The sequence below is a fragment of the Triticum urartu genome, chromosome 5, assembly GCF_003073215.2.
Source record: "Triticum urartu cultivar G1812 chromosome 5, Tu2.1, whole genome shotgun sequence".
In the NCBI taxonomy this organism is placed as follows: Eukaryota; Viridiplantae; Streptophyta; class Magnoliopsida; order Poales; family Poaceae; genus Triticum; species Triticum urartu.
This window is the reverse complement of record NC_053026.1, coordinates 466,347,380-466,365,798: the sequence shown is the minus strand read 5'-3', so window position 1 is coordinate 466,365,798 and position 18,419 is coordinate 466,347,380.

Genomic DNA, 18,419 nt, shown 5'->3' with positions numbered 1-18,419 from the left:
TTTGATTACTACAACGCCCTCTCCCTCACGGACTGAGCTCCGGTGCCTTAACTGCACTGCCTTTGGCTGCATGACAGGAGGGCCAACCACCTGTTGGGCCCACCTGTCATAGACGCAAAGGCAGGAGCAGTAAGTTGAAGCTTTCGCTATCCCTCCTGCATGAGGTGGACGGACATGCAGCAGTGGATTCGATACTGTAGAAGTAGGAGTAACATCATTATTGTTCGTCTTCTCGAAGAGGCGAAGAGCCAAGCGCAACCCGAACGTGGCAGTTGCGAACGCTCGCGTGGTGCGGTTCCTTGCAGTACTAGCCAGGCTCTTGCATGAGACGAAATTGCTATTTTTTAACAATTAAACTCCATTCCACTTGAGGGAAATTTGCTACTGTCCTACAAACCTCTGCACTTGGAGGCCCAACAACCTCTACAAGAAGAAGGTTGTGTAGTAGACATCAAGCTCTTTTCTGGCGCCGTTGCCGGGGAGGTTAGTGCTTGAAGGTATATCTTTAGATCTTGCAATCGAATCTTTTTGTTTCTTGTTTTATCACTAGTTTATTCTATAAAAGAAAACTACAAAAAAATGGAATTAAGGGTATCTCATATGCTTCATCTTTTTAATATCTTTCAAGAAAATAAGGATTCCGATAATTGTGCCAAAATGCTAGAAGAAGAATGTATTAAAATGTTTGGCACTAAATATTTGAATGATGAGCATGATTGCAATGTTGTTAGTATGAATTCCTTGAATATCCATGATGCTAATGATATGCAAAGCCACAAGCTTGGGGAAGCTGTGTTTGATGAAGATGATATTTTTTGTCCCCCAAGTTTTGATGAGCAAATTTATTATGATGAAAGCATGCCTTCTATTTATGATGATTATATTGATGAAAGTGGATTTGGAGAGGTCATGACTTTATTTAGTGATGAATCCACTATTTCGGAAGAGGTTCCAATTGATTATGAGAACAAAGTTGCTATCTATGATGATTATTGTGATGACTTGTATGCTATAAATAATAATGATATCCATGAAACTTTTCATCACGATTTTAATTTTCAATTGGATTATGCCTCACATGATAGTTATTTCGTTGAATTTGCTCCCACTACTATAGATGAGAATAGATTTGCTTATGTGGAGAGTAATAAAAATTCTATGCTTGTGGCTCATGAAAAGAATGATTTATGTGATAGTTATATTGTGAAATTCATTCATGATTCTACTGAAAATTATTATGAGGGAGGAATATATGCTTGTAGGAATTAGATTAATATCAAGTTTCCTCTCTATGTGCTTAAAGTTTTAAAGTTATGCTTGTTCTGCCTTCCTAAGCTAGTTGATTATTGCTCCCATAAGTTGTTTGCTCACAAAATCCCTATGCATAGGAAGTGGGTTAGACTTAAGTGTGATAGACATATTCTTCATGATTCTCTCTCTATGTTACAATTCTTATCTTTTAGGTAAGCATCATTGAAATCATCATGCCTAGCTAGGGGCGTTAAACGATAGCGCTTGTTGGGAGGCAACCCAATTCTATTTTTGTTCTTTACTTTTTGATCCTGTTTAGTAATAAATAATTTATATAGCCTCTGTTTAGATGTGGTTTTATGCTTTTAATTAGTGTTTGTGCCAAGTAGAACCTTTGGGAAGACTTAGGGAAGTCTTTTTGATCTTGCTGTAAAAACAGAAACTTTAGCGCTCACGAGAATTGCTGCCATTTTTATTTGGAAAGTGATATTTAGTTAATTCTTTTTGAAGATGAATAATAGATAAATTCCTCACGTCCAGCGATTTATTTTAGAATTTTGGGGGTTCCAGAAGTTTGCGTTAGCTACAGATTACTACAGACTGTTCTGTTTTTGACAGATTATGTTTTTCGTGTGCTGTTTGCCTATTTTGATGAATCTATGGCTAGTAAAAGAGTTTATAAACCATAGAGAAGTTGGAATACAGTAGGTTTAACACCAATATAAATCAAGAATTAGTTCATTGCAGTACCTTGAAGTGGTGTTTTGTTTTCTTTCGCTAACGGAACTCACGAGATTTTCTATTTTGAGTTTTGTGTTGTGAAGTTTTCAAGTTTTGGGTAAAGATTTGATGGATTATGAAACAAGGAGTGGCAAGAGCCTAAGATTGGGGATGACCATGGCACCCCAAGGTAAAATTCAAGGACACCAAAAAGCCTAAGCTTGGGGATGTCCCGGAAGGCATCCCCTCTTTCGTCATCGTCTATCGGTAACTTTACTTGGAGCTATATTTTTATTCACCACATGATATGTGTTTTGCTTGGAGCGTCTTGTATGATTTCAGTATTTGCTTTTTATTTTACCACAATCATCCTTGCTGTACATACCTTTTTAGAGAGACTCACATGATTTGAAATTTATTAGAATACTCTATGTGCTTCACTTATATCTTTTGAGCTATATAGTTTTTGCTCTAGTGCTTCACTTATATCTTTTAGAGCACGGTGGTGGTTTTATTTTATAGAAATAGTTGATCTCTCATGATTCACTTATATATTTTGAGAGTCCCTTAGAACAACATGGAAATTTGCTTTTAGGAATAATATAAAAACTTCCATAGAAGTGCATTGAATACTATGAGAGGTTTGATACTTGATAATTGTTTCGAGATATGGAGATGGTGATATTAGAGTCATGCTAGTTGAGTAATTGTGAATTTGAGAAATACTTGTGTTGAAGTTTGTGATTCCCGTAGCATGCACGTATGGTGAACCGTTATGTGATGAAGTCAGAGCATGATTTATTTATTGATTGTCTTCCTTATGAGTGGCGGTCGGGGACGAGCGATGGTCTTTTCCTACCAATCTATCCCCCTAGGAGCATGCGCGTAATACTTTGTTTTGATAACTAATAGATTTTTGCAATAAGTATGTGAGTTCTTTATGACTAATGTTGAGTCCATGGATTATACGCACTCTCACCCTTCCACCATTGCTAGCCTCTCTAGTATCGCGCAACTTTCGCCGGTACCATAAACCCACCATATACCTTCCTCAAAACAGCCACCATACCTACCAATTATGGCATTTCCATAGCCATTTCGAGATATATTGCCATGCAACTTTCCACTGTTCCGTTCTTATGACACGCTTCATCATTGTCATATTGCTTGCATGATCATGTAGTTGACATCGTATTTGTGGCAAAGCCACCATTCATAATTCTTCATACATGTCACTCGTGCATCATTGCACATCCCGGTACACCGCCGGAGGCATTCACATAGAGTCATGTTTTGTTCTAAGTATTGTTGTAATTCTTGAGTTGTAAGTAAATTAAAGTGTGATGATCATCATTATTAGAGCATTGTCCCAGTGAGGAAAGGATGATGGATACTATGATTCCCCCACAAGTCGGGATGAGACTCCGGATGAAAAATAAAAAAAGGAAAAAAAAGAAAAGAGGCCAAAAATAAAAAAAGACGAAAGAAGGCCCAAATAAGAAAAAATAATGAGAAAAAAAGAGAGAAGGGGCAATTCTACTATCCTTTTACCACACTTGTGCTTCAAAGTAGCACCATGATCTTCATGATAGAGAGTCTACTATGTTGTCACTTTCATATACTAGTGGGAATCTTTCATTATAGAACTTGGCTTGTATATTCCAATGACGGGCTTCCTCAAAATGCCCTAGGTCTTTGTGAGCAAGCGAGTTGGATGCACACCCACTTAGTTTCTTTTTGAGCTTTCATACACTTAGAGCTCTAGTGCATCCATTGCATGGAAATCCCTACTCACTCACATTGATATCTATTGATGGGCATCTCCATAGCCCGTTGATACGCCTAGTTGATGTGAGACTATCTTCTCCTTTTTTGTCTTCTCCACAACCACCATTCTATTCCATCTATAGTGCTATGTCCATGGCTCACGCTCATGTATTGCGTGAAGATTGAAAAAGTTTGAGAACATCAAAAGTATGAAACAATTGCTTGGCTTGTCATCGGGGTTGTGCATGATTTAAATATTTTGTGTGATGAAGATAGAGCATAGCCAGACTATATGATTTTGTAGGGATAGCTTTTCTTTGGCCATGTTATTTTGAGAAGACATGATTACTTTGTTAGTATGCTTGAAGTATTATTGTTTTTATGTCAATATTAAACTTTTGTCTTGAATCTTATGGATCTAAATATTCTTGACACAATAAAGAAAATTATATTGATAATTATGTTAGGTAGCATTCCACATCAAAAATTCTGTTTTTATCATTTACCTACTCGAGGACGGGCAGGAATTAAGCTGGGTGTTTTATATGCATTTATATGCTATTTTATATGATTTTTGGTACTAACCTATTAACCTAGAGCCCAGTGCCAGTTTCTGTTTTTTCCTTGTTTTAGAGTATCGCAGAAAAGGAAAATCAAATGGAGTCCAGTTGACCTGAAACTTCATGGAACTTATTTTTGGAACGGAAGCAATCCAGGAGACTTGGAGTAGACGTCAGGGAAGTTTCGAGTTGGCCACGAGGCAGGGAGGCGCGCCTGCCCCCCTGGCGCGCCCCCACCCTCGTGGGCCACTCGTGGCTCCCCTGACCGACTACTTTCGCCTATATATGTCCATATACCCTAAAAACATCGGGGAGCACAATACATCGGGTGTTCCGCCGCCAAAAGCCTCCGTAGCCACCAAAAACCAATATAGACCCGTTCTGGCACCCTGCTGGAGGGGGGGAATCCCTCTCCGATGGCCATCTTCATCATCCCGGCGCTCTCCATGACGAGGAGGGTGTAGTTCACCCTCGGGGCTGAGGGTATGTACCAGTAGCTATGTGTTTGATCTCTCTCTCTCTCTCTCTCTCGTGTTCTTGAGTCGGCACAATCTTGATGTATCGCGAGATTTGATATTATATTTGGATCTTATGATGTTTCTCCCCCTCTACTTTCTTGTGATGAATTGAGTTTTCCCTTTGAAGTTATCTTATCGGATTGAGTCTTTAAGGATTTGAGAACACTTGATGTATGTCTTGCATGTGCTTATCAGTGGTCACAATGGGATATCACGTGATCCACTTGATGTATGTTTTGGTGATCAACTTGCGAGTTCTGTGACCTCGTGAACTTATGCATAGGGGTTGGCACACGTTTTCGCCTTGACTCTCCGGTAGAAACTTTGGGGCACTCTTTGAAGTTGTTTGTGTTGGTTGAATAGATGAATCTGAGATTGTGTGATGCATATTGTATAATCATACCCACGGATACTTGAGGTGACATTGGAGTATCTAGGTGACATTAGGATTTTGGTCGATTTGTGTCTTAAGGTGTTATTCTAGTACGAACTCTAGGATAGATTGAACAGAAAGAATAGCTTCATGTTATTTTACTACGGACTCTTGAATAGATCGATCAGAAAGGATAACTTTGAGGTGGTTTCGTACCCTACCATAATCTCTTCATTTGTTCTCCACTATTAGTGACTTTGGAGTGACTCTTTGTTGCATGTTGAGGGATAGTTATATGATCCAATTATGTTATTATTATTGAGAGAACTTGCACTAGTGAAAGTATGAACCCTAGGCCTTGTTTCCTAGCATTGCAATACCGTTTATGCTCACTTTTACCACTTGTTACCTTGTTGTTTTTATATTTTCAGATCACAAAAACCTTTATCTACCATCTATATTGCACTTGTATCACCATCTATTCGTCGAACTAGTGCACCTATACAATTTACCATTGTATTAGGTGTGTTGGGGACACAAGAGACTCTTTTTTATTTGGTTGCAGGGTTGTTTGAGAGAGACCATCTTCATCCTACACCTCCCACGGATTGATAAACCTTAGGTCATCCACTTGAGGGAAATTTTCTACTGTCCTAAAAACCTCTGCACTTGGAGGCCCAACAATGTCTACAAGAAGAAGGTTGTGTAGTAGACATCACGTACACATGGGCTTTATAGAATAAAACCGATCGGGCCGGTCTAAACTAAACTGTAACTTAACATAAGTAAAAACCGTTCTAATGAAAAAATCTACTAAACCGATATATAATCTAACAACATGATTAGATCTAAAAAACAAACAGAGGAGGAGCGCTCGTGCTTACAGAGACGGTGGCGCTCGAAGAGAAGAAGAGCGCCGGCGAGGGCGACTACTCCGGCGACCGACAGTGGGGGCGGCGATGTCCAGCGGGTGGAGGACTCCGAGGGGGTCCGATTTTTAGTTGAAGGTGGAGCTCGGGGATGACCGAGGTGAGTGGGGCGACTCGAGAAGCTCCTGTGAACCGTGAGCTCCGGCGACAGCGGACGAGGTTCCGATGCTCCCGGCATCGGGATCTACGGTGAACCGTCTCGGCTCCGGTGAGATCCAAGAAGAACGTGTGAGGTGGAGGTAGTTTCTACGTGGGGTTTTTGGGGGGGGGTCGAAAGAGGAGGTTCGTGGCTATTTATAGGACATGAGGCTTGGACAAGGTGTTGACTCGGAATAGGGTTCCCACGAAGATCGGACGCGGCAACGGTGGCGTCGTGAGCATGTACGGGTATGATCCTGTTCTGTACGTACGTGGGGGAGAAGAAAGAGTGGGGTGGGGTCCAGCGATCAGAAAAAAACAAGAGGGAGAGAGAGTTATGTGAGGGAGAGAGGGATTTCGGGGAACGAGGGGAGTGGCCTCCCTGGTGGCTGCGGGCTGCTATGCTGGGCCAACTGGCGGCTGGGTTGTGGCCTCGCTGGCCTGCTGGGTGGGCCGGTTGGCCTGCGTGGCAGGCGCAATTTGTTTTTAAATAAAACAACGACAAAAAAATAAATAAACAAAACAAAAACATTTTATAAAGGCATACTATATACCAAAATTTATAGAATAAAATTTCCTAAAATATGAACATATTTTCAGATACAAATCAAATCCACAAAAATTTAGATAGAGCAAACAGTGCTACTGTTGCATTAAAAATGCAAATAAAATTACTTTAAAATACCAAAATGATTTAAAATTCAATTTTTTTTCTCCACTTATATACTGTAGGGAGTCATTTTACCCTATTTTCCATATATTTTACTTTGGAAAAAAAATAATTTGAATAAAACTCCCAAATGACTTTCAATTTGATTTCTTTTTACACTTCCAACTCATATTTCACATAATTTGAAGAAGTCATTTTATCCTCTCTCATGAAAATCATTGAGTTGCATAAAGTCTCTAGATTTGAAATATTTCCAAATGGAAAATTCAAATATTTTCAAAACCCTTTTCATTTATTTAAATGGAAGAAGTCATATTATCCTCACTCTAGGGTTTTGTGATGAAATGAATTTGAATTCATGAAGATCATAATGCAAAGATGAAAGTTTTGGGAAATTCCTTTTATTCCCTCTCATTCAACTTTCAAAAAGTTTCAACTTTCACTCACTTTCAGTCAATCAATCACACAACAATCAAACAAACAATCATAAATATTTATTTAATATAACATTCCAAAATTTCGAATTTTGGGATGTTACAATGTCAATCACTATCTTATCTGGAAGATTAACTCCCACTTGATTCAACCAATTGTAGTCCTCAGACATTCTGAGCACATGCTCACTAGCTGAGTTATTCTCCTCCATCTTGTAGGCAAAATACTTTGTCACAGGTCTCATACCTCTTAACACGGGCATGAGTCTGAAATACCAATTTCGGTTCTTGGAACATCTTATATGCTCCGTGGCATTCAAAACATTTTTGAAGTCCCGGTTCTAAGCCGTAAAGCATGGTGCACTAAACTATCAAGTAGTCATCATACCGAGCATTGTTCAAACGTTCATAACATCTACATCTGCTCCTGCAATAGGTCTGTCACCTAGCGGTGCATCAAGGACATAATTATTCTGTGCGGCAATGAGGATAATCCTCAGATCACAGACCAAGTCCGTATCATTGCTACTATCATCTTACAACTTATTTTCTCTAGGAACATATCAAAAATTAAACGGGGAGCTATACGCGAGCTATTGATCTACAACATAAATATGCAAATACTATCAGGACTAAGTACATGATAAATTAAAGTTCAATTAATCATATTACTTAAGAACTCCCACTTAGATAGACATCCCTCGAGTCATCTAAATGATCACGTGATCCAAATCAACTAAACCATGTTCGATCATCACGTGAGATGGAGTAGTTTTCAATGGTGACCATTTCTATGTTGATCATATCTACTATATGATTCACGCTCGACCTTTCGGTCTCCAGTGTTCTGAGGCCATATCTGCATATGCTAGGCGCGTCAAGTTTAACCCGAGTATTCTACGTGTGCAAAACTGGCTTGCACTCGTTGTATGTGAATGTAGAGCTTATCACACCCGATCATCACGTGGTGTCTCGGCACGACGAACTGTCGCAATGGTGCATACTCAGGGAGAACACTTGTACCTTGAAATTTAGTGAGAGATCATCTTATAATTCTACCGCCGTAGTAAGCAAAATAGGATGCATAAAGGATAGACATCACATGCAATCAATATAAGTGATATGATATGGCCATCATCACCTGGCTCGGATGCCACTGTTGGGAAACATAGTAATTTCAAAAAATTCCTACGCACAAGCAGGATCATGGTGATGCATAGAAATGAGAGGGGATAGTGTTATCCACGTACCCTCATAGACCGTAAGCGGAAGCGTTATGACAACGCGGTTGATGTAGTCGTACGTCTTCACGATCGACCGATCCTAGTACCGAACGTACTGCACCTCCGCGATCTGCACATGTTCAGCTCGGTGATGTCCCACGAACTCACGATCCAGCAGAGTGTCGAGGGAGAGTTTCGTCGGCACGACGACGTGATGACGGTGATGATGAAGCTACCGGCGCAGGGCTTCGCCTAAGTACTGCAACGATATGACCGAGGTGGAATATGGTGGAGGGGGGCACCGCACACGGCTTGGAACAATCAACTTGTGTGTTCTAGGGTGCCCCTACCCCCGTATATAAAGGAGCAAGGGGGAGGCTGGCCGGCCTTGGGGCGCGCCAAGGAGAGGGGGGAGTCCTCCTCCTAGTGGGAGTAGGACTCCCCTTTCCTAGTCCAACTAGGAAGGAGGAAGGGGGAAGGAAGGAGAGGGATAGAGGGAGGAAAGAGGTGGCGTCGTCCCCCTCCTTTTCTAATTCGGACTCCCAATGGGAGGGGGCGGCCAGCCCTAGGCCCCCTCCCCTCTCTCCCACAAGGCCCATGTTGGCCCATTAGATCCCCCGGGGGTTCCGATAACCCCCGGCACTCCGATAAATATCCGGTGACCCCTGGAACTCATCCGGTGTCCAAATAGAGTCGTCCAATATATCAATCTTTATGTCTCGACCATTTCGAGACTCCTCATCATGTCTGTGATCACATCCGGGAATCCGAACTATCTTCGGTACATCAAAACACATGAACTCATAATACCGATCGTCACCGAACGTTAAGCGTGCGGACCCTATAGGTTCGAGAACTATGTAGACATGACCAAGACACGTCTCTGATCAATAACCAATAGCAGAACCTGGATGTTCATATTGGTTCCCACATATTCTACGAAGATCTTTATCGGTCAAACCGCATAACAACATACGTTGTTCCCTTTGTCATCGGTATGTTACTTGCCCGAGATTCGATCGTTGGTATCTCAATACCTAGTTCAATCTCATTACCGGCAAGTCAATTTACTCGTTCCGTAATGCATCATCTCGTAACTAACTCATTAGCTACATTGCTTGCAAGGCTTATAGTGATGTGCATTACCGAGAGGGCCCAGAGATACCTCTCCGACAATCGGAGTGACAAATTCTAATCTTGATCCATGCCAACTCAACAAGTACCATCGGAGACACCTGTAGAGCAACTTTATAATCACCCAGTTATGTTGTGACGTTTGGTAGCACACAAAGTGTTCCTCCGGTATTAGGGAGTTGCATAATCTCATAGTCATAGGAACATGTATAAGTCATGAAGAAAGCAATAGCAATATACTAAAACGATCAAGTGCTAAAGCTAACGGAATGGGTCAAGTCAATCACATCATTCTCTAATGATGTGATGCCGTTAATCAAATGACAACTCATGTCTATGGCTAGGAAACATAACCATCTTTGATTCAACGAGCTAGTCAAGTAGAGGCATACTAGTGACACTCTGTTTGTCTATGTATTCACACATGTACTAAGTTTTCGGTTAATACAATTCTAGCATGAATAATAAACATTTATCATGATATAAGGAAATATAAATAACAACTTTATTATTGCCTCTAGGGCATATTTCCTTCAGTCTCCCACTTGCACTAGAGTCAATAATCTAGATTACACAGTAATGATTCTAACACCCATGGAGTCTTGGTGCTGATCATGTTTTGCTCGTGAGAGAGACTTAGTCAACGAGTCTGCAACATTCAGATCCGTATGTATCTTGCAAATCTCTATGTCTCCCTCCTTGACTTGATCGCGGATGGAATTGAAGCGTCTCTTGATGTGCTTGGTTCTCTTGTGAAATCTGGATTCCTTTGCCAAGGCAATTGCACCAGTATTGTCACAAATGATTTTCATTGGACCCGATGCACTAGGTATGACACCTAGATCGGATATGAACTCCTTCATCCAGACTCCTTCATTTGCTGCTTCCGAAGCAGCTATGTACTCCGCTTCACACGTAGATCCCGCCACGACGCTTTGTTTAGCACTGCACCAACTGATAGCTCCACCATTCAATATAAGTATGTATCCGGTTTGTGACTTAGAGTCATCCGGATCAGTGTCAAAGCTTGCATCGACGTAACCATTTACGACAAGCTCTTTGTCACCTCCATAAATAAGAAACATATCCTTAGTCCTTTTCAGGTATTTCAGGATGTTCTTGACCGTTGTCCAGTGATCCACTCCTGGATTACTTTGGTACCTCCCTGCTAAACTAATAGAAAGGCACACATCAGGTCTGGTACATAGCATTGCATACATGATAGAGCCTATGGCTGAAGCATAGGGAACACCTTTAATTTTCTCTCTATCTTCTGCAGTGGTCGGGCATTGAGTCTGACTCAACTTCACACCTTGTAACACAGGCAAGAACCGTTTCTTTGCTTGATCCATTTTGAACTTCTTCAAAACTTTATCAAGGTATGTGCTTTGTGAAAGTCCAATTAAGCGTCTTGATCTATCTCTATAGATCTTGATGCCCAATATATAAGCAGCTTCACCAAGGTCTTTCATTGAAAAACTCTTATTCAAGTATCCTTTTATGCTATCCAGAAATTCTATATCATTTCCAATCAACAATATATCATCCACATATAATATTAGAAATGCTACAGAGCTCCCACTCACTTTCTTGTAAATACAGGCTTCTCCAAAAGTCTGTAGAAAACCATATGCTTTGATCACACTATCAAAACATTTTATTCCAACTCCGAGATGCTTGCACCAGTCCATAAATGGATCACTGGAGCTTGCACACTTTGTTAGCATCCTTTGGATTGATAAAATCTTCAGGTTGCATCATATACAACTCTTCTTCCAGAAATCCATTCAGGAACGCAGTCTTTACATCCATTTGCCAAATTTCATAATCATAAAATGCGGCAATTGCTAACATGATTCGGACGGACTTAAGCATCACTACGGGTGAGAAGGTCTCATCGTAGTCAACTCCTTGAACTTGTTGAAAACCTTTTGCAACAAGTCGAGCTTTGTAGACAGTAACATTACCGTCAGCGTTTGTCTTCTTCTTGAAGATCCATTTATTCTCGATGGCTTGTTCTCATACATGGATCCCATCTCAGATTTCATGGCCTCAAGCCATTTTGCGAAATCTGGGCTCATCATCGCTTCCTCACAGTTTGTAGGTTCGTCATGGTCAAGTAACATGACTTCCAGAACAAGATTACCGTACCACTCTGGTGCGGATCTTACTCTGGTTGACCTACGAGGTTCAGTAGTAACTTGATCTGAAGTTACATGATCATCATCATTAGCTTCCTCACTAATTGGTGTAGGAGTCACAGGAACAGATTTCTGTGATGAACTATTTTCCAATAAGGGAGTAGGTATAGTTACCTCATCAAGTTCTACTTTCCTCCCACTCACTTCTTTCAAGAGAAACTCCTCTAGAAAGGATCCATTATTAGCAACGAATGTCTTGCCTTCGGATTTGTGATTGAAGGTGTACCCAACAGTCTCCTTTGGGTATCCTATGAAGACACATTTCTCCTATTTGGGTTCGAGCTTATCAGGTTGAAACTTTTTCACATAAGCATCGTAGCCCCAAACTTTAAGAAACGACAACTTTGGTTTCTTGCCAAACCATAGTTCATAAGGTGTCTACTCAACGGATTTAGATGGTGCCCTGTTTAATGTGAATGCAGCCGTCTATAAAGCATAACCCCAAAACGATAGCGGTAAATCAGTAAGAGACATCATAGATCGCACCATATCTAGTAAAGTACGATTACGATGTTCGGACACACCATTACGCTGTGGTGTTCCGGGTGGCGTGAGTTGCGAAACTATTCCACATTGTTTCAAATGAATACCAAACTCGTAACTCAAATATTCTCCTCCATGATCAGATCATAGAAACTTTATTTTCTTGTCACGATGATTTTCCACTTCACTCTGAAATTCTTTGAACTTTACAATTGTTTCAGACTTATATTTCATCAAGTAGATATACCCATATCTGCTCAAATCATCTGTGAAGGTGAGAAAATAACGATACCCGCCGCGAGCCTCAACATTCATCGGACCACATACATCAGTATGTATGATTTCCAACAAATCTGTTGCTCGCTCCATTGTTCCGGAGAACGTCATTTTAGTCATCTTGCCCATGAGGCATGGTTCGCAAGCACCAAGTGATTCATAATCAAGTGATTCCAAAAGTCCATCAGAATGGAGTTTCTTCATGCATGTGCTTTACACCAATATGACCTAAACGGCAGTGCCACAAATAACTTGCACTATCATTATCAACTCTGCATCTTTTGGCTTCAATATTATGAATATGTGTATCACTACTATCGAGATTCAATATAAATAGACCACATTTCAAGGGTGCATGACCATAAAAGATATTACTCATATAAATAGAACAACCATTATTCTCTGATTTAAATGAATAATCGTCTCGCATCAAACAAGATCCATATATAATGTTCATGCTCAACGCTGGCACCAAATAACAATTATTCAGGTCTAAAACTAATCCCGAAGGTAGATGTAGAGGTAGCGTGCTGACTACGATCACATCGACTTTGGAACCATTTCCCACGCGCATCGTCACCTCGTCCTTAGATAATCTTTGCTTAATCCGTAGTCCATGTTTTGAGTTGCAAATATTAGCAACAGAACCAGTATCAAATACCCAGACACTACTGCGAGCATTAGTAAGGTACACATCAATAACATGTATATCACATATACCTTTGTTCACCTTGCCATCCTTTTTATCCGCCAAATACTTGGGGCAGTTCCGCTTCCAGTGACCAGTCCCTTGGCAGTAGAAGCACTCAGTATCAGGCTTAGGTCCAGACTTGGGCTTCTTCACTTGATCAGCAACTTGCTTGCCGTTCTTCTTGAAGTTCCCCTTCTTCCCTTTACCCTTTTTCTTGAAACTGGTGGTCTTGTTGACCATCAACACTTGATGCTCCTTCTTGATTTCTACCTCCACAGCTTTTAGCATTGCGAAGAGCTCGGGAATTGCCTTATCCATCCCTTGCATGTTATAGTTCATCACGAAGCTCTTGTAGCATGGTGGTAGTGATTGAAAAATTCTGTCAATGACACTATCATCAGGAAGATTAACTCCCAGTTGAATCAAGTGATTGTTATACCCAGACATTTTGAGAATATATATGTTCACTGACAGGACTATTCTCCTTCATCTTGCAGCCGTAGAACTTATTGGAGACTTCATATCTCTCAATCCGGGCATTTGCTTGAAATATTAACTTCAACTCCTAGAACATCTCATATGCTCCATGACGTTCAAAACGTCGTTGAAGTCCCGGTTCTAAGCCGTAAAGCATGACACACTGAACTATCGAGTAGTCATCAGCTTTGCTCTGCCAGACGTTCATAATATCTGGCGTTGCTCCCGCAGTGGGTTTGGCACCTAGCGGTGCTTCCAGGACGTAATTCTTCTATGCAGCAATGAGGATAATCCTCAAGTTACGGACCCAGTCCGTGTAGTTGCTACCATCATCTTTCAACTTAGCTTTCTCTAGGAACGCATTAAAATTCAACGGAACAACAGCACGGGTCATCTATCTACAACAACATAGACATGCAAAATACTATCAGGTACTAAGTTCATGATAAATTAAAATTCAATTAATCAAATTACTAAAAAAACTCCCACTTAGATAGACATCCCTCTAATCATCTAAGTGATCACATGATCCATATCAACTAAACCATGTTCGATCATCACGTGAGATGGATTAGTTCTCAATGGTGAACATCACTATGTTGATCATATCTACTATATGATTCACGCTCGACCTTTCAGTCTCAGTGTTCCGAGGCCATATTTGCATATGCTAGGCTCGTCAAGTTTAACCCGAATATTCTGCATGTGCAAAACTGGCTTGCACCCGTTGTATGTGAACGTAGAGCTTATCACACCCGACCATCACGTGGTGTTTCGGCACGACGAACTTTCGCAACGGTGCATACTCAGGGAGAACACTTGTACCTTGAAATTTAGTGAGAGATCATCTTATAATGCTACCGCCGAACTAAGCAAAATCAGATGCATAAAGGATAAACATCACATGCAATCAGTATACGTGATATGATATGGCCATCATCATCTTGTGCCTTTGATCTCCATCTCCAAAGCACCGTCATGATCACCATCGTCACTGGCGCGACACCTTGATCTCCATCGTAGCATCGTTGTCGTCTCGCCAACTATTGCTTCTACGACTATCGCTACCGCTTAGTGATAAAGTAAATCAATTACATGGCGATTGCATTTCATACAATAAAGCGACAACCATATGGCTCCTGCCAGTTGCCGATAACTCCGTTACAAAACATGATCATCTCATACGATAAAATTTAGCATCATGTCTTGACCATATCACATCCCAACATGCCCTGCAAAAACAAGTTAGACGTCATCTACTTTGTTGTTGCAAGTTTTACGTGGCTGCTACGGGCTGAGCAAGAACCGTTCTTACCTGCGTATCAAAAACACAATGATATTTCGTCAAGTATGTGCTATTTTAACCTTCAACAAGGACCGGTCGTAGCCATACTTGATTCAACTAAAGTTGGAGAAACTGACACCCGTCAGCCACCTGTGTGCGAAGCACGTCGGTAGAACCAGTCTCGCGTAAGCGTATGCGTAATGTCGGTCCGGGCCACTTCATCCAACAATACCACTGAATCAAAGTATGACATGCTGGTAAGTAGTATGACTAGTATCGCCCACAACTCACTTGTGTTCTACTCGTGCATATAACATCTACGCATAAACCTGGCTCGGATGCCATTGTTGGGAAACGTAGTAATTTCAAAAAATTTCCTACGCACATGCAGGATCATGGTGATGCATAGCAACGAGAGGGGAGAGTGTTGTCCATGTACCCTCGTAGACCATAAGTGGAAGCGTTATGACAACACGATTGATGTAGTCGTACGTCTTCATGATCGACCAATCCTAGTACTGAACATACGACACCTTCGCGATCTGCACATGTTCAGCTCGGTGACGTCCCACGAACTCACGATCCAGCAGAGTGTCGAGGGCGAGTTTCTTCAACACGACGGCGTGATGACGGTGATGATGAAACTACTGGCGCAGGGCTTCGCCTAAGCACTGCAAGGATATGACCGAGGTGGAATATGGTGGAGGGGGGCACCACACACGGCTTGGAACAATCAACTTGTGTGTTCTAGGGTGCCCCATGTCCCCGTATATAAAGGAGCAAGGGGGGAGGCTGGCCGGCCTTGGGGCGCGCCAAGGAGAGGGGGGAGTCCTCCTCCTAGTGGGAGTAGGACTCCCCTTTCCTAGTCCAACTAGGAAGGAGGAAGGGGGAAGGAAGGAGAGGGAGAGAGGGAGGAAAGAGGGGGCGCCGCCCCCTCCTTGTCCAATTCGGACTCCCAATGGGGGGGGGGCCAGCCCTAGGCCCCCTCCTCTCTCTCCCACAAGGCCCATGTTGGCCCATTAGATCCCCTGGGGGTTCCGATAACCCCGTCACTCCGATAAATATCTGGTGACCCCTGGAACTCATCCGGTGTCCGAATATAGTCGTCCAATATATCAATCTTTATGTCTCGACCATTTCGAGACTCCTCGTCATGTCTGTGATCACATCCGGGACTCCGAACTATCTTAGGTACATCAAAACACATAAACTCATAATACCGATCGTCACTGAACGTTAAGCGTGCGGACCCTATGGGTCCGAGAACTATGTAGACGTGACCGAGACACGTCTCCGGTCAATAACCAATAGCGGAACCTGGATGTTCATATTGGTTCCCACATATTCTATGAAGATCTTTATCGGTCAAACCGCATAACAACATACGTTGTTCCCTTTGTCATCGGTATGTTACTTGTCCGAGATTCGATCGTCGGTATCTCAATACCTAGTTCAATCTCTTTACCGGCAAGTCAATTTACTCTTTCCGTAATGCATCATCTCGTAACTAACTCATTAGCTACATTGCCTGCAAGGTTTATAGTGATGTGCATTACCGAGAGGGCCCAGAGATACCTCTCCGATAATCGGAGTGAAAAATCCTAATCTTAACCTATGCCAACTCAACAAGTACCATTGGAGACACCTGTAGAGCACCTTTATAATCACCCAGTTACCTTGTGACGTTTGGTAGCACACAAAATGTTCCTCCGGTATTCGGGAGTTGCATAATCCCATAGTCATAGGAACATGTATAAGTCATGAAGAAAGCAATAGCAACATACTAAAACGATCAAGTGCTAAGCTAACAAAATGGGTCAAGTCAATCACATCATTCTCTAATGATGTGACCCCGTTAATCAAATGACAACTCATGTCTATGGCTAGGAAACATAACCATCTTTGATTCAACGAGCTAGTCAAGTAGAGGCATACTAGTGACACTCTGTTTGTCTATGTATTCACACATGTACTAAGTTTCCGGTTAATACAATTCTAGAATGAATAATAAACATTTATCATGATATAAGGAAATATAAATAACAACTCTATTATTACCTCTAGGGCATATTTCCTTTAGGCCCCCTCCCCAATTCGGATTGGGCCTGGGGGGGCACCCCAACGCTTGGACGCCTCCTCCTCTCTTCCACCATGGCCCACTAAGGCCCATTAACTCCCCGGGGGGGTCCGGTAACCCCCCGGGACTTCAAAAAATGCCCAAACTCATCCAAAACCTTTCCGGTGTCCAAACATAACCTTCTAATATATCAATCTTCATGTCTCGACCATTTCGAGACTCCTCGTCATGTCCGTGATCACATCCGGGACTCCGAACAACCTTCGGTGCATCAAGTCACAAAACTCATAATACATATCGTCATCAAACATTAAGCGTGCGGACCCTACGGGTTCAAGAACTATGTAGACATGACCGAGACTCATCTCCGGTCAATAACCAATAGCGGAACCTGGATGCTCATGTTGGTTCCTACATATTCTACGAAGATCTTTATCGGTCAAACCGCACGACAACATACGTTGTTCCCTTTGTCGTCGGTATGTTACTTGCCCGAGATTCGATCATCAGTATCATCATACCTAGTTCAATCTCGTTACCGACAATTCTCTTTACTCGTTCCGTAATGCATCATCCCGCAACTAACTCAAGCATTGCATTGCTTGCAAGGCTTATAGTGATGTGCATTATCGAGAGGGCCCAGAGATACCTCTCCGATACACAGAGTGAGAAATCCTAATCTCGATCTATGCCAACCCAACAAACACCTTCGGAGACACCTGTAGAGCATCTTTATAATCACCTAGTTACGTTGTGACTTTTGATAGCACACAAGGTGTTCCTCCGGTATTCGGGAGTTGCATAATCTCATAGTCAAAGGAATATGTATAAGTCATGAAGAAAGCAATAGCAATATAAAACTAAACAATCATTATGCTAAGCTAACTGATGGGTCTTGTCCATCACATCATTCTCCAATGATGTGATCCCGTTCATCAAATGACAACACATGTCTATGGTTAGGAAACTTAACCATCTTTGATTAACGAGCTAGTCAAGTAGAGGCATACTAGGGACATTCTGTTTTGTCTATGTATTCACACATGTGCTAAGTTTCCGGTTAATACAATTCTAGCATGAATAATAAACATTCATCATGATATAAGGAAATATAAGTAACAACTTTATTATTGCCTCTAGGGCATATTTCCTTCACTTCTATCCTCTTCCATAGCTCTGTCTCACAACCTCAACATTGCCACAAACCCATCC